The sequence below is a fragment of the Triturus cristatus genome, chromosome 2_2 (assembly GCF_964204655.1).
Source record: "Triturus cristatus chromosome 2_2, aTriCri1.1, whole genome shotgun sequence".
NCBI classification, from domain to species: domain Eukaryota; kingdom Metazoa; phylum Chordata; class Amphibia; order Caudata; family Salamandridae; genus Triturus; species Triturus cristatus.
Window position 1 is genome coordinate 83,783,251 of NC_140582.1, and position 22,461 is coordinate 83,805,711.

At 48.2% G+C, this 22,461-nt stretch overlaps 1 pseudogene; it reads left to right on the plus strand.

Moving 5' to 3' along the window:
• The first annotated feature begins 20,632 nt into the window (after positions 1 to 20,632).
• Positions 20,633 to 21,882, plus strand: LOC146861908 (18S ribosomal RNA; annotated as a pseudogene).
• Positions 21,883 to 22,461: the final 579 nt, after the last annotated feature.

Genomic DNA, 22,461 nt, shown 5'->3' on the forward strand with positions numbered 1-22,461 from the left:
ATCTGAACTGTCATTATGAACCCTTGCAGGGGATGGATGATGGTGCTCTTGCGACTTGAGGACGATTTTTGGTCTATACCCCCAACTCAATCTCCACACCCCAGGTCATGGTCTCCCCTAGCGATCCAGATAACGGCCCTAACATTAAGTCATTCTATCAGGGCCTGTAATGGACGCACCCGCTCTGACGTACCTTCGAGGTGCACATATAACAAAAAGGGCCACGAATCACGTATAGATTACATTATGGTTGGGACAAGATTGTGGTTTAAGGTAATTGATTTCGAGGTTATTGCAAGGGATGACAGTGACCACAATGCATTGAGGTTGGATTTGGTTTTCCCCGCCCCACGAGCGAAGGAACAAGGACATCTAGATGATCTTGGAGACAGGGCAGTTTTAACTAATGATCGGCGCAGGGTCAAGTGGGACAAGGTCGTGGCGTCCCACGAGGAACTCGCACATTTATACAATCTAATTCTTCCTTTCTTTATTGAAATAGAAGCCTTAAATTCCCAACAACCTCCTCCAGACTTTAATACCAAATTGCAGGCTCTGCATACGAACATAGTTAACACCCTACTTGTTGTTTTCAATCCACTGGTGACTAAGAGGAAGAAAAGGACCCCTGTCTCCTCCTGGTTTAATGCTGCATGTCGCCTGGCAAAAAAAGAGTTGATTCGGGCTCTAAAACTTTGCAGCGATAAGCCACTCATCTCTGCCAAGAGAACACAATATAAAGCAATGATGAAGCATGCTAAACAAGAGTGGGACTATGATAAATGGACCGATTTATCCTGTGCCCTAGAACAGAAAGATGCTTGCAAATTCTGGGCTATAATTAACACAGGAGGCGGTGACTTAAAAGCCGCAACTGAACCAAATATTGAGGCAAATGTTTGGGAAGACCATTTTAAGGCCTTGTATGCTGTCGAACCTAACGTGGACATGAAGCCGGTTCTCGAAGCATTTAAAGATTCCCATGACATCATAGAATTTACGCCGGAGGAAGTAGTCAACGCCATCTCTAAAATTGCAACAGGAAAGGCACCGGGTCTAGATAAATTGCCGGGAGATCTCTTCAAACACCAACCGGGGATCTGGGGACCATACTTGTGCATTATATTTAATGCAGTCTTGAGAGGAATGAAGTTTCCTTGTACCTGGCTGGGAGCAGAAATTTATCCCATCTTTAAGAAGGGTTCCCCTCTGCTACCAGCTAATTATAGGCCCATCAGCCTCATAGACGTCCCGCAAAAAGTCTTTGCGCGGCTCATCCTTGACCGACTGCAGGACTGGATGGAGGAGCACGCCGTACTGAGTCAATACCAAGCGGGGTTTAGGAGGAACACCTCTACCATGGACCAAATATTTCGCCTGTTATTACTATTCTGGAAAACGGCAAAGATTGAGGGTGGCAGCCTCTACATGGTATTCGTGGACCTCCGCTCCGCCTTTGACTTGGTGCCTTGGGGGAAACTTTGGACTGTGCTCCTCAGCCCGGGTGTTCCACTACCAATCCTGAAAATGCTGATGAAGTTGCACGAGGGGAATTTCGCTCGGGTCAGATGTGGGAGGAACGAGGCACTGTCATCAAAGTTTCCCATTGACAGAGGGGTTAGGCAGGGGTGCGTATTGGCACCTACCCTGTTCTGCCTCTATGTCAATGGTGTAATTTCCCATCTTGACAGTGCCCCTAACAATGATGCACCAAGTCTGGCAGGTAGCAGGGTGCCGGCGATCATGTTCGCTGATGACACCCTGCTACTCTCCAAGTCACCAATGGGAATCCAGCGTGTGTTGGATAGTTTTGAGGATTTTTGTAAAAGTCGCGGCCTTGAAATAAATGTTAATAAGACAAAGTATATGGTCTTTAACCCTTCGTTCTCTACTAGGCCGAATCCCAAACTAGACACAGTGAGACTGGAAAGGGTAAAAACTTTTGAGTATTTGGGGGTAACCCTAAGCGAAAGTCTCTCATGGGCCCCCCAAAAAGTAAAAGCGCAAATGAAACTAACCCAGTATGTAGGGGGTATTCTCAGGCTGTCCAACACGTCTACATACAAACCTATAAAACCACCGATGGAGATCTACAAGAGTCAGGCGAGGGCCGCAATTCTGTATGGTGGGGAACTATGGGGGCATTTAACAGGGAATGAATTTCTCAAAATAGAAAACAAGTTTATTAGGCAGCTACTGACACTCCCACAAAGCACCCCGCTGCATCCTTTAAGGATGGACCTGGGCCTGAGGTCTATTGAAGATGAACTGGCTTTGAAACCTCTCAGGTATTGGCACAGGCTGTGGACTACGCCTGAACTATTGCACTATAGGGCAGAGTTAAAGGGCAGAGTTAAAGGAAATACTGAGTAGCAGTGGTGCAGCAAAATCCCTTGGTTCAGGTTTTTAAAATTCAAATTTACCAGACTGGGTTTGCCCGACATGTGGTATGACCCTGAAAGGAGCTGCCCGGCGATGCCGCGGAGGCTGCTTACCAAGATTTATGTGGCTGAGCAACTTACTAGTGTACAGTCTGCCCCCAATATTGGAGTCTTAACTAAATCATTTTTAAGTTTTTAAGGATTTTTATCAATTTGAGAATGTTATAGATATCATTTATCCTATTGCATCAAGAAAATTATATCTCCAATGGAGATATGGTACTTTACCCTTGAGAGTTTTTACTAGCAATTGGTCAAATACTTCTATCAAGACTTGTCCTGGATGCAGCTGTGACAAAGAGGATGAGCTCCATGTATTGTTTTTTTGTCCTGCGTACACCAAAGCAAGGAAGTATTGGCTAGTACCTCTCTGTAAAAATATGGGCTTTCGACAGTGTAACTATGCTTTCAGAATTTTAAAGTCAGATACATCAAAATACATAGTATTTGCAGTTTCCGAATTTTTATTAGCAATGTGGAACAAGAGAAGGGGTTTGATTAACATTCAATGAAAATGCTACGACATGTTATAATACAATGTATGGTGATGTTTATGCATATGTTTATTTTTGTATTCTTTTTAAGGCAAATTGCCGAAATAAATATGTCTTTGATGATGATGATTAGAGCTTCATGACAAAGCCGCTGCCAAAGTGAGAAGCCATACTTTCATAGTGCACATGCACAGTTGTGGCTGAACTGTAGTTTCTTCTTTTTCTGTGACAGATGACCACCTGGCCATGAACTTGCCAACCGATCAGAATAAATGGACCGAGCTGCCAGCATTCTGTCCACCACTTCTTTAGGCTAGTCAAATCCACTCAGTAGGTTGTGGAGGTTTGGTTGCAGGACGCTGCACTGGATAGGACATTCTCTGAAAGAGATAGACTGAATTGAGGGCAAATGCTTAGGAAGTCAGAGTACCATACTTGTATTCTAATCCTGCCAGATCTGTTTTGTTCTGTTATGTAAGCTGTGAGAAGCCCCCTCGGGGCAGCCAAGCACTTTATAAATCTCTCTAAATATAACATGCTCTCCTGGGCCAATTTGAGGCTATAAGTATGAGTTGAGTTTGGTCACTCTAGACCCTCTTCAGAACTCGGGACAAAAGTGGCAGAGCTGGAAAGGCATATAGGAGACTGCAGTACCACTGTAGGCAAAATGTGTGTCCCAGGAAGTCTTCAGGGGATACTCCCAGCATGCAATATTCACCACACTAAATGTTCTTGCGGTGGCAAAAAGATCTATCCAAGGCATGCCTCATTGGGCAAAGATGCTATGAAGAACCTCAGAGTGCACACTCTATTCTTGGTCTGCTAGGTATCATCTGCTGAGCTTGTGTACCCTGGAATTTAGCGAGCTCACCAAGTGATTGGCATTCAGATAGATTCCTTAGAGGCTGCGCCACCTCCTCAGCCACAGTGTTTGCTGGTACAGCATATGAAACCCCATACTACCATATTGTAGCAATGCAACAGGCAATTGCGTTATTCATAAAAGACCTGGAACGGCTTCCCCTTGATTGACACGATAAAGCCCTTCATTGTCAGCCAAATGCAGGCATTCCTTGAAGGCTGATACCGTGCCTCTGCCTCACCAGTGACCAAAGGTCCCTGATTTCGACATCATCTCGGTGACTGCCCAACCCCAGAGAAAAAGCATCCCTCCTTTCCGTGAACTCTGGGGGGAGTAGGGAGACCAGCCTGCTACAGGTTCTGTCAGCCAGGTCTGAAGGTCTAAGATACAGATTTTGTCTGAGAGGCAGCGCCTGTGCTGAGGCCACTGCAGGAGGCAAAGGGTTCACTGCAAAACCCAGATATGCTCAGGCAAAGCATTAGGATGCATGAGGTTGAGAAGCCTCAGAACCACCCGTGCCGGAACACAGAAGAGAGCCCAAAACATATCGATCTTAACCGGAATGTCCTGGACTCACTGCGGGGATAGAAAGGCCCTGAAAGCCACTGTGTCCTGGATAGCACCTATAAAACAAGTGTCGGTTGCAGATGGGATTTTGGCTCACTAAGCAAAAACACTGAGGATAACAGGGAGATGATGGTCTACAGGTGTTCTGTGACTACTGTGTGCCAAGGTTTGAGATTACGTTTATCCCCAACCTGTGACTATGAGCCTCAACCCCTGCCATCACCTTTGTAAGCATCATGGGGCTGAGTTGAGGTCATAGGGTAAGAGGTAGGACAACAAACAAACCGGAAGTGGTCTTGATCCACCACAAATCGAAGGAAGTGTCTGTAGGAGATATCCTGGACTCCATGCTCCGGGAGAATGTGGGAGGAATGCATGAAACTGCATCCTGTCCAGAACAGCTCCAATGAAAAGGACTGATGGCCTCCATCATCCTGCGGGTCAAGCATGCCAGGTGGCATATGCGGGCTCTGCAGTGGGATCTGACATCCCAGTGGGCTCAACATCAAGGGAATCTCTCTGACCTGGTCCAGATTTCAGAGGAGACTGCAAAGGTTCTGCAGTGGTGGCTACTGAACTGCAATTGGGTCTGCGGCAGTCCTCTATCCCTTCCCCACCCAGAGTGGACAGTAGTGACGTCTGCGTCACTTCTGGGCTGGGGCGGTCACCTGAGAGAGGTGTAGATTAGAGACCTCTGGACTGCAACAGAGTCTCAGCTCCATATTACCTTATGGAGTTGAGGGCCACCCACTTGGTGCTAAAAGCCTTTCTACCATTCATCAAGGGGAGGCCAGTACAGATGCTCACAAACAACCACCGCCAAGTGGTACTGCAACAAACGGGGTGGGGTCACAGACCCTGTACCAGGAGGCTTTGCCATACTGGAACCTGCTGGACCACCAAGAAATCTTCCTGGTAGTGAACAATCTGGCAGACTCATTGAATGCCTGGAACAAGTTTGTGGTGTGGTGCGGCACACACCAGATTGATCCCCTCCTGGACTAACTGGCTAACGTCTTGTTTGTTTTATCTCTTGCCTGGCAAGGTCTTGCTTTGGGAACGGTTACGCGGTTAAACACTTCGCTGCTAGGCCTTCTCCCCCCCACCCGTGCTAAGCCCATTTTTGGCTATTTGGGGTAGTTCCCGCTTAGGCCCCTGTAACTTTTTGACCACATAAGATATCCACGCCAAATTTGCGTCCTATTCTTCCAATATCATGAGGATTCTAAAGGTACCCAGGGTTTGTGGATTCCCCTGGCGGGAATCAGAAATTATCCAAAATACAGCAAATTATTATTTTTTGGGGGGGAAAAATTGGAAAAAAGGGCAACAGATGAAAGCGTCTGTTTTTTTCCCTGCAAATGGTATCAAAAAAGGGGTTGTGGTGCTGGAATCACCATCTTCCCAGCTTTCAGGGACAAGCAGACTTTTGTCAGAAAACCCCAAAATGTTTTACACAGTTTTGGCATTTTTCTGGGACATAGCCTATTTTTGCAATTTTTTTGTGCTTTCAACAGAAATTTGAGAAAAAAGTGATTTTATTCATCTAAATTTGAGGTTTGCAGGCGATTCTGGGTAGGAAAACATTAGGGGACCCACGCAAGCCATACCTGGCTGGACTCGCCCTAGTGTCTAGTTTTCAGAAATGTGTGGGTTTGGTAGGTTTCCCTAGTTGGCCGCCGAGCCCGGGGCCAACCTCTTGCAAAACCAGGTTGTTTTGTGATCGGTAATTTTGATATTGTCTCAATAGGTTTTGGGTCCTTGCCTGTCGCAGGCACTAGGCATACCCACACAAGTGAGGTACCATTTTTCTCGGAAGGCTTTGGGGAACGCGAGGTGGGTGGAATTTTGTGGATCCACACAGATTACAAAACTTTCCACCACAGAAATGTGTTTTTTTTGTTTTTGTTCTTTTTTTAGACTAGTTTTTAGGTTTGCAAGGGATTCTGGATAACAGAACCTGGTGGGAGTCAGTCAAGTCACCCCATCATGGATTCCCCTTGGTGTCTAGTTTTAAAAAAATGTATAGGTTTGCTAGGTTTCCCTAGGTGCCAGCAGAGCTAGGGTTGAAAATCTACAGCTAAGCACTTTGTAAAAAAAGGGTCAGTTTTCACTGTGAAAATGTGGTGTGTCCACGTAGCGTTTTGGGCCATTTCCTGTCACGAGCACTAGGCCTACCCACGTAAGTGAGGTACCATTTTTCTCTGAAGACTGGGGAACGCGGGGTGGGTGGAATTTTATGGATCCACGCAGATTCCAGAACTTTTTACCACAGAAATGATAGGAACATTTGTTTTTTTTTACAAATGTTTTGGTTTGCAAGGGATTCTGGGTAACAGAACCTGGTGAGAGTCAGTCAAACCACCCCATCCTGGATTCCCCTGGGTGTCTAGTTAATAAAAATGTATAGGTTTGCTAGGTTTCCCAGGTGCCGTCAGAGCTAGGGTTCAAAATCTACAGCTAAGCACTTTGTAATAAAAGGGTCAGTTCTCACCGTGAAAATGTGGTGTGTCCACGTTGCTTTTTGGGGCGTTTTCTGTCGCAGGCACTACGCCTACCCACACATGTGAGGTACCATTTTTCTCGGAAGACTTGCGGGGTGGGTGGAAATTTGTGGATCCACGCAGATTCCAAAACTTTCCACCACAGAAATGTGAGGAAAATGTGTTTTTTTGGGCACATTTTTAGGTTTGCAAGGGATTCTGGGTAATAGAACCTGGTGAGAGCCTGGGTGTTTAGTTTTCAAAAATGTACAGGTTTGCAAGGTTTCCCTATGTGCCGGCTTTGCTAGGTCCCAAAATCCACAGGTAGGCACATTGCTAAAAACAAGTCCGTGCCTAGTCTGCTTTCTGCCGCCCTGCGGGGGGGGGGGGGTTGCCCTGAAATTACCCCAAGGGGGCAGAAACACTGTGGCTATTTTTTTTGGGGTGGCAGATTGGGGACTAATGCCCCCATCTGCCCCCAGGGGGGCAGAAAGCCCACTAGACGCCAGGGATTCTTTTGGGCAAATTTTAATTAGGGTGCGGGCTGCCCAAAACGGGCATGCCCCTACTAAAACTTTGCCCAAAAAAATCCAGGGCGTCTAGTGGGCTTTTTGCACTTCCGGGTGGGGGCACATTGGGGGCTAATGTCCCAATCTGCCCCCCGGGGAACAGAAAGTCTGTAATTTGTACGGGGGAGGGGTGGGGGCATTGACATGCCCATTTTGGGCAGCCCCCACCCTAATTCAGATTTGCCCCAAAAAATCCCTGGCGTCTAGTGGGCTTTTTGCCCTCCTGGGATGGCAGATTGGGGGCTACTCCGTCATGAGCACTGAAAGGGTTAAAGAGTGCCCTAGTAGATGGGGTTGGCTTAACCACTGAGCCGTACAGAGTTAAGTTCAGGGATACCCAGAAGGCACGAAATCAAGACTGGGTTGCTTTCATAGACAATGCTTTTAAGGCTCAGGAAGGCTGGCGTCATGGAAGCAAGGTACAGGAGTGTGAGGGATTATACGAATTGTTGGTGTGGAAGCACATCCTTAATAATTGTCAGAATCAACAACTGCACCAGTACCTGGTGGACTCTGATCCGACCACCCCCCAAGAATTGGGAAAGAAGGCAGACGAATGGGTCCACACCAGGACTAAGCAGAAATCCATAGTGGTGGAGGTGACGAGAAGAAGCAAGTTTCTTCTAAAGCCCAGGAGAAGGGTAAAGACAAAAAAAGAGTCTTCTCCAGGTCCCCAATACCGTGCATCTGGGGATGAGTCCCAAAACTCCAAGAAGGGTAAAAAGAAGGCTAATGCAAAGAGAAAACTCATTGGACAAGAGATGCTTATTGTCCTAAGGCCAACACCAAGGAGGCTACTACCACTGTCCCTAAGGGACCTACATCCCCTAGCAACAAAACAAGTGATAGTACAGCAACCAAGGTATTAGTATGGTTAACCTTGGGCTCTGAAGTGGGTTCTGGCCTAGTCAGAACTCCCACTTGGCTGTCCTTGTCTGTGATGGTGACATGGATCTTACCACCTTACTATTAAGTCCTACTAACTTGGGCAAGTACAGACAACAGCCTTTAATCAATGGAAAAGAAACAATGGCTTACAGGGACACAGGGGTCAGTGTCACAATGGTGACAGAGAAACTTGTGTCCCCTGAACAGATCATACTTGGTCAGTTGTACCAAGTGACCAACGCTAGCAATGTCAGGACTGATCATCCCTTGGAAGTTGTGAATCTCAGCTGGAGACGGGTAACTGGCCCTAAAAGAGTTCTAGTTTCTCCAGACCTACCTGTAGATGATTTAGAAACTTCAGCCTGGTCTGAAGTGGAGTTTAGGACACATGCAGAGATGATGGCAATCTCTGCCAGTGCATTTGCTGTCACCAAACAGCTAAGAACTGTGGGAGCACTGGATCCTGGAATAATGGACAAGCCACTCCTAAGAGGAGCAGGAAGGGTAAAGACTTATCCTCCTCCAAAGCTCCCAGTGAGGATCAGTCTCCTGAGGGAGATGATCCCAGTCCCTGTGAAGGAACTGTCCCTGAGGAACTTGGGCTTGAGCAGGCAGAGTTCTTAGGGGCAAGGGGCCTTCCAAAGCAAGCTTGAGTTTGGAGCAGAAATCTTACCCCTCTCTTGAACAGCTCATACAGCAGCTACTGCTGAGGAGGCAGGGAATGTCAGTGGGTCCCATAGTATCTATGGGAAGATGGGCTCCTGTTCTCTGAGAGTAGAGACACCAAGCATGGTGCCACCAGGAGGTTGGTAGTACCTCAGTAGTTCAGAGGTTTTCTTCTCTCTCAGGCACATGACATCCCCCTTGCAGGACATCTTGGGCAAAGCAAGACCTGGGACAGGCTTAGCCCCACATGTCTGAAGACACCAAGAGTTTTGTCGCTCCTGTGTTACTTGTCACACCAGTGGTAAGTCAGGTGGAACTCAAAGGCCCCCTTAATTCCACTTCCAGTGGTTGGGGTTCCCATTGAGAGGGTAGGACTTGACATTGTAGGTCCCTTAAACCCTCCAACAGCATCTGGACACAGTTATATCCTAGTGCTGGTGGACCATGCCACTAGATATCCACAGGCTATATCCCTTAAAAAAACTACAGCTCCTGTAGTGGCGAGGGCCCTCCTGCAACTCTTTTTCAGGGTGTGTTTCCCTACGGAGATCTTAACAGACAGTGGTGCCAACTTCATGTCTAGTTATATCACTGCAATGTGGAAAGAGTGTGGAGTAAACTACAAGTTAACCACGCTTTACCATCCACAGTGCAATGGGCTAGTTGAAAGGTTCAACAAGAACCTCAATGGTATGATCATGGGACTCCCAGAAAAGCTTAGGCGAAAATGGGATGTCTTACTACCCTGCCTTCTCTTTGCCTACAGAGAGGTTCCACAGAAGGTGGTTAGTTAAAGCCCATTTCAACTTCTGTTTAGGCATCCAATTAGGGATCCATTGTGTCTAGTTAAGAAGGGATGGTAACAACCTTTCAAACCTCCTAAACAGGATATTGTGGACTATGTCCCTGGCGTTCGTTCAGGTATGGCTGAGTATATGAAGAAGGCCAGCAAAAACTTTGAGGACAGCCAGGAGCTTCAGAAAGCTTGGCATGACCAAAAGGCTGTACTGACTGCTTACCAGCCAGGACAGAAAGTGTGGGTGTTGTAGCCTGAAGTCACCTATTTGGTTGACCTAGGTGCACAGGGAACTTAATGTGAACCGCCTCAAACCTTTTGTTGACGGGGCTGACATGAGCCTGCTCATGGCCACTGATGAGGGACAGGATAAGACCGTGACCCTCTCCCTGATCTCCTCTCTCAGGACCTTGTTGATGGGTCAGCTGATGGAGTAGCCTTGGCAGGCAGCCTCACTGACCAGCAGCAAGCTGATTGCAGGAAAGTCCTCAATCAGTTTTCCCACATGTTCTCTCTGTCTCCCAGTCAAACCACCTAGTGTAACCATGAAGTGGACACAGGTGATAGTCTGCCTGCAAAGAGCACGATTTACAGACAGCCTGACAATGTCAGAGATTGCATCAGGACTGAGGTCCAAATGATGCTTGAATTGGGCATCATTGAGCCTTCAGATCGCCCCTAGGCTAGTCCAGTAGGCCTTGTGCCAAAACCTCAGAGAGGGATGAGATTTTATGTAGACCACAGAGGCCTCAATGCAGTCACTAGGACTGATGCCCATCCAATTCCAAGGGCAGATGAGCTTATTGATACTCTGGCCTCGGTCAAGTATTTGAGCACATTTGACCTGACTGCAGGCCACCGGCAAATCAGACTTGCTGAGGATGCCAAGCCTAAAACGGTATTTCCAACCCCTAGTGAAAAATGCACCTGCCACATTTCAGAGGCTGGTGAACAAAGTCCTAACAGGTCTGGAAGGCTATAATGCAGCATATTGAGATGATTTTGCTGTCTTTAGTTCCACCTGAGAGGATCACCTGGTCCACCTCAGAAATGTTCTGGAGGCCCCGTAAAAAGGCAGGCCTCACTATCAAGACCACAAAGTGCCAGATAGAGCAGAGTAAGGTTATGTACTTGGGTTACCTCCTAGGCGGAGGCCAAGTTTAGCCATTGGAGAGCAAAATCCAGACCAAAAAGGATTGGGTTGCTCCCACTACCCAGACTCGATCAGAGCTTTCTTGGGACTGACTGGGTAATACAGGATGTTTGTTAAGGGATATGGGTACATTGTGACTCCTCTTAATGATTTCCCTGCCCATGAGAGACCACTCAAACTGTGACCACATGCCTGCCATTCCCTTATACCTGAGGTCAGTGCACTTAAAACCTACAAGTCACCCCTAATGTAAGCCTTTCAATCCTGAAGGCAGGGTGGTTGGTTCTAAGTGTGAGGGTGCCCTGCATGAGCAGGACAAATCCAGGAGTCAATCCTCCAGGCTTTGTAAGTGCGTTCAGCCATTTTTAGGTCTCGCCTGACCCAGCGCTTGCGCTGGTCTGGCGAGACTTAAAGTAAGGGCTTCAAAAAACACTACCGCCGGCCACAGCTTGCAATGCATGTGCTCGGGCGCGCGCTTGAGCAGAGGCGCCATATGGCGTGATTACTGCTGCGCGCGCACCACTCGCGCACATGCACTAAAAGCTGTGGCCGGCGGTAGCATATGTGGGTGCTTGCTTTGTTTTTTTCTGTTTATTACTTCTATGTAGTAATGGCGGTTCCCGTGCTTTAGCTTAAACATCTTAGGCTAAAGTCGGGAGCTCCGATTCCTTCAAAAGTAAAGAAATAGACAATTCTTTACTTTTGGAGCAATCTCGGCACCCGACTTTAGCTTTAAGATTTTTAGGCTAAAGCAAGGGTGCCGCCATTACTACAGAACAGTAATAAACAGAAACAAGCATTGGCATAGTCAATAGGTCTCGCTTTTGGGACCTTTTAAGTATTTAGTAATGCAACTGTTGCATGGCTAAACACTTATAAGGTCCCAAAGGCGAAACCTATTGGCTATGCCAATGCTTGTTTACATATAGTGGACATCAAGTCGAATACTTTGGGGCCGATTCACAGAACTAATCTAAGATAAAATCCTAAACTTACTACTTTTGGTATTCACAGAAGGCATTTAGTAGTAGTAAAGTCCTGAGTCCTAACTACTACTAAATGTCTTCTGTGAATACCAAAGGTAGTAAGTTTAGGATTTTATCTCAGATAAGTTCTGTGAATCGACCCGAGCTCTAACTATATATTGGCTGCACCGAAACCTGTCATGTTTGATATCAAACATGTTGGAATCTTACCTCAGCACGGATTCCAGTATCGGATATAGGATCCCATGTACTGGGGGGCTCCCCTAAGGAGCCCCCTGTATTTCCAGTAACAGCCTTTCAGGGTCTAACAGCAAGCTAGTGCTGCTGCCGACCATAAACACGATTCTGCCCTCCTGCTGCTGAGTGAGGCTCGAGCAGGGAAAGGCAGAAACGCAGATTTTCTGTTGCAGGCAGGTGTAACCACCTCCTAGACAGGACTTAATGTATTGGGCTGGGGTGGGGGCGCTTGTCAGTGCCACCAGACTTATTTTAAGGGCACAGTGCGCCCTACTTGCATACTACAGCTGGAACCAGTTCAGGGAGCCGTTGAATCCCGCTCTGGTGTGAAACTGGACAATTGACATGGGAGTATCCTCCCCTCTGTCTAGCCCCTAACCTGGCAGGGCTCCCTGATTCGTCCCAACCCTTTCCTTAGGGTACCTAAGGGCTTACCTGTGGGTGCCTCTTCAAATTCATCGTGGGACAATATTCAGATCCGAAAACACTTAATCTTCAACCGTCTGGGCACTTTGGACTTTGTTGGACTTCGCCTTGGGAACCGAGACAGAATCTGGAAGTCCCCTGCATCTCCTGGTCTCATCGTCCTGCCAGTCTTCTAAGTCCTCTGTGCCTATGCTCCATACAGGTGCTTCTCCAGGCCTGTGGGCATCAAACACACCCAAAGGAATCTCCCTTAGAGTGAAGAAGTCACTCCCCTGCATCTGCAGGCACCGCAATGAAGCTGACCGGTCTACTGCTCCTGAGCTCCTGCAGACTCTGAAAGGTTCAGCAACACAAGTGGTGGTTCTGTAACTCCCTCAAGGCTTGCACTGTTTTCTCAGCAAGTTTGAACCCAGTATTCCTCCTCAGAACAGCTGGATCAGTACCCCTGTCCTGTGCTTTGACTTGCCATTGCCAAGGCTTGTTGACTCTCTTCTCTAGAGATCTTTGGGCTCCAAGAAGCTCAAACCTCCAGCACCTCCTGCTACCAAGATCTTCATACTCACTGCATTCTCTGCACCATGGGCCTGCATCTTTGGTGAGCTGCTTGAGGTCCACCTGTGACTCCTCTGCCTTTGGCCTGTGGGTCCTCTCTAGGGTCTTCTTTTACCCCAGTGGGCTCTCCTGCTTGCTTAGGACCTCCTATGGCTCTCCTGCACTTGGTGAGTCCCTTGGACCTTGATGGTCCCAACACTGCATCTTATTTGTTCTCCTTGTCTGTTGCTACTGCCAAGGCTTGTTGGTGCCCCCACCAGACAACGACCGCCTGGTTCTCGACTTCCGACATGTGACAGCTTGTGACTGACTCCTGGTCCTCCACAGTGTCACCTGGTCCTCACAGCTGCAGCGACTAGGGCATGTCAACTCTCCTGCATCTTTGTCTGTCGGTGGTCATTGGTCTTCTGAGCCTCCTGGTCACTCCAGAGTGGCATGGACTCTGTCCCGTCTGCTTGCAAGTACTCCTCTTCAAGAAACCAACCTTGGATTCAACTGGACTCTTTCACTATCTTCTCCATCGGAATCTTCACTGAAGTCCTCCATTGTGGTCTACGGAGGTTTCCAACGTCACTTAACACCTATGCACCCGGCTTCCCTGGTGTAGGTATCCTTGTACCTGGGGTATACACGACTGGGGTGATTCTCCAACCCTCCAATTTCCATGGGGTTTCTTCAGGGTCTTATAGTAAGGGTCCTTCTTCTTCAAAACTGTAACTGAGACTCCCCCATTGAATTGTTTTCAGCATGCGGTTGTGTTTCTACTCGGCACACGGCCTCCGTGGGGTTACTGGGTACTCACCTTGGGTGGTTCATTAGGTCCCCAGCTCTTCTCAGTCTTCCGGGTCCAGTCTCAACTTTGCTCATGGTTTGCATTCCTCTTTATTAGTATATGCTTTGGTCTTCCTCTGGAGACCACTGTGTATTTGTGCTACTTACCTTTCCTATTATTGAAATATTGTGTGTATTGTGTTTATATCTCCGTGTAGGAGACATACCAATGTGTTAGTAAGTGTTTATAATGAATATTTTTATAACTACACGGTGTGGTTCTTTTTCACTTAACCTACACTTTATGATTAGTTCTGGTAAAACAAGCTGCTTAACACTCCTTCTAGACTAAGCCTGAAGGCTGCTCTCCACGGCTACCACTTAGAGAGCTTTCTATGGTTGTCTAAGACCACTAAAATCACCATAAGGGTTATCTGGACTAGTGCAGGGTGCTTCACTTAAATAAGTGTGCATCATATACTAAGCCAGCTTCCTATATGTAGTATTAACCCCTTCGGTGCTCATGACGGAACGGTTCCGTCATGAGCCACGGTTGAGCTGTGCTCATGACGGAACCGTTCCGTCATGACCACGCCCGCGCAAGATTCCGTCAGCACAGCGGCGGAATCTGCGCAGCATGGAAGGGGTTAAGAATGGAGGCAACAAAATATCTCTGTTTATTTAGTATCTTACATGTTACAATATTTGAAATAAAGTCAATGAATAAAACTCTCTGTGAGGTTCTCTTCTTCTGAGTCTTTGATACCTAAATATCTTTCTCTGATGTACTGGGAAAATTAATTTCTATTCCAATGACATTCAGTTCAATTAATTATAGTTTCATTCCTTTGCTTGTGGTTCCTGCAGAAGACTTCCTCTGATGACCCAACAATATAGGTCCGTCGAAGAAAAGACTTTATACTGTCTACCATATTTAGAGTAAAACCTAGCTGTAAGGGACAGGGGAAAAAATTAATGACTGGCCACCTTGGAAGAAAACTCGCAGAGTGTGGGACCATTAGCTTTTTTTTTGTTTTGCCAAAACAAACTCTCGCTTTGGGAGTTTATCTTTGGGAAAGCAATAAACGCTTGAAACGTTTGCTGGCCAGCCATCATGTGTGATGGTTCTCTACTTCAAATGTTTCATGCATAGATAGGAGCTGCCAGACAGCAGTTCCTGTTATTATAGAAGTTTCTCCACCTGCCAATGGGCAACTCTAAATTTGCCAGGCAGAGGCCGCTGTGAATGGTGGAGGTATTGTCCTCCGCCACCTTGCTGTAGTAAACTCCAGCCTCAAAACCCTAAACAGGCCCATTGTTTTTCTCCCTTCTGTCATGAGATTGGTATGAAACCTGTCAATTATACTGTGTTGTTCACTTCATAAGAGGCCACATACAATTGTTTCTATTTTGATAAATTCATCCTAAACATTAGATGGCTCCAATCACTGGGATACAACATTATCATTTCTGGTTTTTGCTTTTACAAATCATTGATTTCAGGTGTTTTAGTCCAATTTGCTTAATTGAACTGAACCAAAATAAATAATTCTAGAATGCACTGATTTGCTGCAGAAAAAGAGGTGTTCTGATAACATTGAGCCTTTTGGTAATTCTTTATCTGGCCATAGCTTTGTGAGTAAAAGCAAGTACATAACTTTAGAAGAGTTAACAGCTATAACTAATCTTGCAAATGTTATAATCATCTTTATCATTAGACACCTCTACAGGAAAAGATAAAAAAAAGTAGGAGCATCTGTGGAGCACGAGACAGCTCCATAAAGTGTCTCCTAAGTCGCTATATTGTGGCCCGCGGTGTAATGGAGTGGCATTTTGCCCCATGTCTGTCAAAGTAATTTCAAAGCATTCACACATTCAGGACCTTTAGATCTGTAAGTTAGTGCCTCCATCACAGACAGTTTTAGCACTAAAGTCCTCATGTTGCACAATTACAGGCTTTGTAACCACTAAAGTGCATATTATTATGTACAAAACCATTTCTACAAGTTAGAAAATAATTTTGACTAGCAAAATGACTTTTGAGATCGTTTCTGAATTGCACATAGGACAGTTCATGAATAGAGTTTCCTCCCTCCCCTTTCCAATTTGGAAAGAAAGTTTGTGACTGCAGTTGCTATCACAAGCCATTGATGTGCTAACGACCCCCGAGCTGGGGTTGCAAGTAACTTGCAATGGAGAAGAGACTCTGCTTAGGACTCCTTTCCCTCTGGGAATTATGTTGGCAGTCTTAGGGGGGAGAAGATTTTCAAAACAAAAAAAACATGTTTTTTAAAAGAGCACTGGTTCCTATAAGGAACACAGGCTTCTTTGAAAAAAAAGGTTTCCTTTTTGGAATGCAGTCATAGAGATGGTGGTGTGCTGACCCTTCCAGGCCACCATCTTTGTGATTACAGTCAATCACAGAGGGTCGCAAATAGGCACATGCCAAATCTATGTTAATTAGTCTGGTCATTTTGTAACCCCCTGAGATTCAGTATTTTTTAACTGACATAGGATGGTTTGCAAAATATTATTCCATTTGCAAGAATTATTTGCATAGTTTGCCAACAGTTTATGCAACTGAAATAATTATACATTAGGACCTTAACTTTCACAAGAAGTTGGATGCCAATTGTTTTCACTCCCTGTTTGCAGTTCAGACTGGTATAATTGCCTGTTGAAATCTGCATGAAGCATAATAAAACAAGAGTTAAGCTGTTTAGACAGCAGTCGGTGAAAGAGTGACTTTCCTCTGTTATTTCCATGGCTACTGGTCAGGTTGTGCACATTCTCTACTATTTAGCCAGCCACCAGGTAAACAATTAAGTCTCTTTTATAGCTGTTTGCAAGACCACCATGAATACAGTACATCATTTCTACTATTAAGCTAGCTGCCAGGTAAATATTGAAATTTCTTTGCTTCTTCCCAGGCTACTGGTCGAATAATACAGAATTTCTCTTATTTACCTGGCAGCCACATAAATAAATATGTTTATTTGCTATTTGCATGGCTGCTGGCCTAATTATGCATGTCTGCTGTTTTGCCAGCAGCTTGGTAAAGAGCGACTTTTTTTGCTTTACTGCTTGCCAAATAGGACAAAACCTCTAGTATTTAGCCAGTGGCTGAATAAATAATGAAGTTTCCTTGTTATTTGTATGACTGCCGGCCAGCAAAATCAGAATCCAGCGGCCAGGTTAATAGTGAAGTTTTTCTATTTGCATGGACACCAGCAGTACAGTGCAGAATCCTTACTATTTAGTCAGCAGCTAGGTAAAAAGTGATTTCTTTATTGCTAGTTGCATGGCAACCAGCCAAACAGTACAGAATGTCTACTATTTAAACAGTGGCAGGGTACATAGGGCCAGATGTACGACTATTGTTGCAACCCATTTGCTCATGCAAAAATGGAATGGGGTATGTACAAACCCTATATTGCGAGTCGCAAATTATTGCGACTCGCAAAATAGGGTTCTCCGACTTGCTATTAGGAAGGGGACATTCCCTTCCTAATAGCGAGCGCAACCCTATGTACAAATGTTTTGTGACCCCAATTGCGGTTGCAAAACTCTTGCAAATTACCACCCTCTTCAAGAGGGTGGTAATGGGGTCGCAAAAGGGAAGGGGTACCCCTTCCCCTTTGCAAACGCAGGGGAAAATATTTTTTAAGGGAGGCAGTGGCCCCAGGGACCACTGCCTGTCCTTAAAAAATGAAACAAAAACGTTTCATTTTTTCTTTTTAAATGCATCCCGTTTTCCTTTAAGGAAACCCCAGCTGGCCACCATCCCTGTGAGGCTGGCCAATCCCAATGGGGTCGCAAATTGCAAGTGGCTCATGAATATTGATGAGACTCGCATTTTGCTACACCATTGGGATTCGCTAACAGTGTCTCTGACACTTTTGTACATTGGATTTAGCGCCGCGCAATTTATCACAAATTGCGAGGCGCTAAATCCAATGGTCCTACATCTGGCCCATAGTGAACTGTTTCTGCTCCGTGAATGGCTGCCAGTCTAACAGTGCAGAATATCTACTATTTAGGTTGCGGGCATGTAAATAGTGAAGTTTTTCTGTAATTTACATGCCCACTGGCCAAACACTGCAGAATAGCTACTATTTAGCCACCAGCCCACTAAATAGTGACGTATTTCTGCTATTTGCACGTCCACCAGCTGAACAGTGTAGAATCTCTACCATTAAGCCAACAGTAGGTAAATGATGATGTTTTTCTGCCATTTGCATCACTGCCAGTCAAACAGTTAAGAATCCCATTCAAGGAGGGTCAACCAGGCCCCGGGGCCCTGCCAGTACTTGGGGTTGGCACCACTGGCCTGGGCTTTGTTCCCCGGTCTGCCATTCTGCTAAGTTTCTGGGACGTGGGTCAATCGGGCCTGGGGAGTCTTCCTCTGCTTGGCTAGGTTTGAAAGCGCTGACCAGGACCCCTGAGGACCCTTGGCTAAAACCTCCCATCCTGAGCTCCTTCCTTGGGCCCGTTATGTATCAAAGCGCCCAGGATGGTGTTTGTGACTTGGGGGCAGGCACTTCCACCCTGGGCTCTGTCCCCCGGTCTTCTGCTAGCAAAGAGCCTGGGATGGGGGTCTATCTGGCCTGGTGGGACCTCCCCCTCTTCTCCTGCATGTTACGGTGCCTGCTAGCCCCTGGTCGGAGCTCGGTCAGGGGCCCCCTTGCAGCTCCATACCTCAAGCGCACCCGGTCTTCTCCAGGAACATGAAGAAACATGCAGAAGGCCTTTTGTTAAGGCACAGCATGACTAGATGGTCATTCTTTGAGTCTGGCCACCTGGTCGCGTCGAGACCCTTGGCCATCTGGTCACATGCTACGCTTTCCAATGGCACAACCTGATGGCCGGGCTGCCCTGGAAGTCCAGAAGAGAGCTCATTTGCTACCCAGATCCCAGCCAGAGCTCCAGGTGGTAGAGGCAAATTTGTGCCTCCTGTTCCCTCTGTCACTTGGTGCGCACGGATTACAAGAAAGGGGGTATTTTTCCTCTGTATTACTAGGGAGAGGGTACCTCGGACCCCTTGAGGTCCAGTGATTCTTAGCTGGGTGAAGTCCGGGCCCAGGCCTACCTGCCGGGGCCCCCAGGGCCTAGGTTCACTCCTGCCTCCCAGCCCTGCCCGATGGGCCTTTCCTCCGAGCCTGCCTTGTCTGCAAGCAGGCACATGAAATGGACATCCCAGCTTCCCTGGAAGTCCTGATGAGGGCTCGGTTGCTTCCTTAAGCCTAGGCAGGGCTCTAGGAGGTTGAATGCCTTTGTGCGGGTGGTTCTCTCTGTCACTCGGTGTGCACGGAATACAAGCAAGGGTTGTAGCCTTCCTTTGGCCCCTGCATGCCAGAGCACCCAGGACAAGGTTCCGCGGGCTTCCTCTGCTTGGCCGGGCTCAAGAGATCCTACCAGTGCCCGGGCATACACCCCATCCGGCACACACCCCATCCTAGGCTTTAACCTGTGGTTCACCGCATGGCAAAGGGCCCAGGGAGGCCTTCCCTGCACGTCTGAGCCAAGGAGCTCTGATCAGGGCTCGCCAGGACCCAGTGGGGGCGCTCCCACCCTGTGCTCCATTCTCTGACCTTCCCCATTGGCAAGGTCCTGGGTCAGGGGTCTACTGGGCTCAGGGTGGCCACCCCTGCTTTGCCTGCATGATAAGGTGCCTGAGGGTTATGGGTCGGAGGACTGTCTGGGCCCCCCTTGCAGCTCTGTGCCTGTGACCAAGCTGGGGCTCCGAGCCTCCGGGTTGCAGAGCACCCATCCCTTCCAAGGATAAGTGGAAGCCCTGTTCGTTAAGGCACAGCACGTCCAGATGGTTGCACTCAATGCTTTTCAGTTGTGCTACCAGATGGCTGAGCCGCCCTGGTAGTCCAGCTGAGGCCCATTTTCTTCCCAAGCCAAGCCAGGGCTCCAGGATGCTGGGTGCGTTTGTGCCTTTGGTACCCTCTCTCACTCGGTATGCAAGGATTACAAGAAAGGGAGATAGCCTTACTCTGGATAGAGTACTCAGGAACCCCTTTGGGTTTGGTGGTTCTCAGCCAATGACCAGATGGCCCAGGACTTGATCACCTCCGTCCTGGACTCCGTCCTCAGGCCCCCTACATGCCAGATCACCCGGGACAAGGTTGCGTAGCCCGTGGAGGTTCCCCCTGCTTGGCTGGGTCCAGGAGCTCCAACCGGGGCCCCAGCGTGCCCTGAGGTGTGTACCACCCATTTTGGGCTCCGTCCTCTGGCCCACCACATGGCAAAGCGCCCGGGATGGGGTTCGGAGGGCCTGGGGTGCCTACCCTGCATGTGTGAGCCCAGGAGCTCCAACTGGGTCCTGGTGCCCTGCTGGACCCCCAAGGTGGGTGCTCCCACCCTGGGCTCCATCCTCAGGCCTGCCCCAAGGCCAAGGTCCCGGGTCCAACAGGCTCAGGGAGGCCTCACCCACTTCGCCTGCATGTTAAGGTGCCTGTGGGTCCTGGGTCAGAGGCTACTTGGGGCCCCCTTTGCATCTCCGTGTCTGAGGCCCAGCTGGGGCTTCGAGCCCCCGGGCGGCACAGCCCCTTCCCCTCCAAGGACATGCAGAAGCCGTAAGGTTAAGGCACAGCAGGACCAGATGGCGTCCTACAAGACCAGCCATCTGGTAGCATCGAGCCCCTCAGCCAGGTTGCGCACAATGCTTTCCAATGGTCCTACCAGATGGCCGGGCTGCCCTGGAACCCCCTATGAGGGCTCATTCACTTCCCCAATCCCAGCCAGGTCTCCAGGAGTTTCCCCTTTATCACTCGATGCGCACGGATTACAATAAAGAGGGATGATTTTCCTCTGGATTAATAGGGACAGGGTACCTCGGACCTCCGTGGACTCCAGCAATACTTAGCTGTTTTAAGCCAGGGCCCGGGCTGGCCCACCGGGGCCCCCTGGGTCCCGGATCCATGCTTGCCTCCCAACCCTGGGGGGTACAGACCATTTACTTTGAAAACGTTAGAGTGTTCAAAGCAGGATGGTCACCTGAATACTTCAGTTAGGAATAATGGGATAGGTCTCCGGTTCCATTTTGTTGGTTTTCGAAACTGGGGCCATGATTAAGTGGGAAGGTTGGGGGCATTTGTTTGGTGCCACTAGAGGTGAAATTCCAGGACCCGCACAAGACAAACCAAAGCGAAAGCATTTGCCAAGAATGTTTTCACTAAACCAGAACAAAAGCCGATCAGAGACCGTCCTAGTTCGAACCATAAACGATGCCGACTAGCGATCCTGCGGCATTATGTCCATGACTCACCAAGCAGCTTCTGGGAAGCCAAAGTCTTTGGGTTCCTGAGGAAGTATGGTTGCAAATCTATAACATAAAGGAGTTGACAGAAGGGCACCACCAGGAGTGGAGACTGCAGCTTAATTTGACTCAACACAGGAAACCTCACCCGGCCCAGACACGGAAAGGATTTACAGATTGATAGCTCTTTCTCGATTCTGTGGGTGGTGGTGCATGGCCGTTCTTAGTTGGTGGAGCGATTTGTCTGGTTAATTCCAATAATGAGCAAGACTTCTCCATGCTAACTAGTTACACGACCCCCAGCTTTTGGCATCCAACTACTTAGAGAAACAAATGGTGTTCAGCCACACGAGATCAAGAAATAACAGGTCTATGCTGCCCTTAGATATCTGGGGCTGCACACGTGCTACACTGAAAGGATCAGTGTGTGTCTACCCTCCGCCAACAGGTGCGGGTAACTCGCTGAGCCCTGTTCATGATTGGGATGGTGGATTGCAATTCTTTCCCATGAACAAGGAATTCCCAGTAAGTGCGGGTTATAAGCTTGTGTTGCTTAAGTCCCTGTCCTTTGAACACACCGCTCGTCATTACTACCCATTAGATGGTTTAGTGAGGTCCTCGGATCGGCCTTGCCAGCGTCGGCAATGGCCCTAGCAAAGTGCCAGGTACCCGTTTATACTGGTCCCGTACGGCCAGGCTGAGGGTTGTGCAGTCAGGAGCAGCGGCTGTGGGGCTGCTTGCTCCTGTCTCTCTGGGAGCCCCCCTTGGGGGGGGAGGAGATCGGATTCCCTGCTGAGCGCCTGGTAACGCTCTTCGAACCATGGAGGTAGACTCCCAGAGGGGAAGCCTTGAACAAAGCGTGGACAAAAGGAGGCCGCCTCCATTGGCATTACTTCACCGCATGTTCATTGGACACCTGGTGCTAAATCATTCGTAGACGACCTGTTCTGGGTCAAGGTTTCGTGAGTAGCAGACCGGACCCCCCTGCACAAGTCACTGGGAGGCAAGCAGCTCCAGGAGGGAGCCTCCCAATGACCGGCCTCATAGTGCATGGCTACTCTTGTCCTCGCTGCACTGGCGTGTGACTGGGTCCTGCATCTGGGTATCCCGACCCATCTGGTCGCTGGGTCATTTTGGGCCATCTGGTCACCATTCTGTGTGACCAGATGGCTGGGCTAACGCCAAATTTTGTACTACCCCCCCCCCCCCCCTTGGTGTCTGTAAGCCAAAGTCGAGGAAAATGGGCTTACCAGTCAGACCTTCAGGGAGGAAATGTGGCCTGGGCTTAACTCTCCTTGGCTCC